The sequence below is a fragment of the Ovis canadensis genome, chromosome 20, assembly GCF_042477335.2.
Source record: "Ovis canadensis isolate MfBH-ARS-UI-01 breed Bighorn chromosome 20, ARS-UI_OviCan_v2, whole genome shotgun sequence".
Classification (NCBI taxonomy): Eukaryota; Metazoa; Chordata; class Mammalia; order Artiodactyla; family Bovidae; genus Ovis; species Ovis canadensis.
In genome coordinates, this window is record NC_091264.1 from 45,963,988 (window position 1) to 45,965,344 (window position 1,357).

Genomic DNA, 1,357 nt, shown 5'->3' on the forward strand with positions numbered 1-1,357 from the left:
CCTGACCTTAACTCCAATCTTGTTTTTTGACATGCTTGCCATCTGTGGGGAGGGAGGTCTCCAAGGAGACCTGGCTTTTCTTTAACAGTGGTTTCCTCATTCTTGGGCAAAGTTCAGGCCCAGTTCACATCCTGCCTTAAGATGGCTGACAGGCCTCAAGATGGAGTTCCTTTTGCCCTTCCCATAGTGGTCCCAACAGGGTGACTTCAGAGGTGAGTCACCTGTGTAGGGGCACGGGATCCATACTCAGTAGGGCGCCACTCTTGGTTTAAGATTCTGCTGTTGCCATCTTGAAGTTTTTAATAATTTTATCTTTATATAGTTTAAGTGAAGTCCAGTGGGCCACCTGAACAAGGTCATGAGGAGGGGTATGTGAATAGTAAGTGTGACCACTGTTTTGGCAGCTCCATTCGAGTTATTTATGATGCCCTATGAGCACAAAATTCCAGGGAGGCCACAATGTGGGGGAGTTCAGCGAGACTGAGAGTGAGTATGAGGTCAGCAAGTTGCACATACAACTGAGAAAATGGGATGCTGACAGGCCCTAGGGGCCATGCCTCCCTTTTGAACCAAACTTTGCTTCCCATGCGAAAAGAAGCTAATGAAGTCCTAAGAAACACAGTCCTATCGTACCCTTCATGTGTTACTTCCTTGTATTTGCCAACCACTTATGCTGAAAATGGAGAAGGAAACTGCAACCCACTCCATTATTCTTGCCTGGAGAATTCCATGGACAGAGGAGCCTGGTGGCTGAAGTCCGTGGGGTCACAAAGAGTCGGACATGACTGAGTGCCACTTATGCTGAAAATGATGACATAGAAAGTCAGGAAAAGATAGGGCAACACATCCTTCCTTTTCCTCTCATTCTTCCTTATTTACCACTAAGTCACAGAATGTGTCCTAGAAGGTATATAAGTGAAGAAGAGAAATAATGGCAATGGAGTTAGTTTTGTGCATAGTCTCCACTGTTCTGGTAAGAGTGAAATGTATGTACATGCTATGAGATACAAATAGCGTAACTCTTCCTGGGTCTAAGTGGTGTAATTGTTACTGACGCCAAGCTTTCTCTGCTCACCATGCAACACCAATAAACCAATAAACACTCAAAACCAATCAACCAATCAACACCAATAAAGATGAGACGTTGAGACAAGGAACGGCAGCTGTATTGGGAAAGCTGGCTATTTTCTCAGATAGCCGGCTAGTATCTCAAAATAACTACCTTATTGGGACCTGGATGCCTGTTTCTGTAATAGAATAGAGAGGTTGAGGAGGTGAGGAAGTAAATGAAAAAGGCCATTAATCTCACAAATATGTCCTGGAATGAATGGCCAGCCTCAGGGAGGGGATGTTTTCA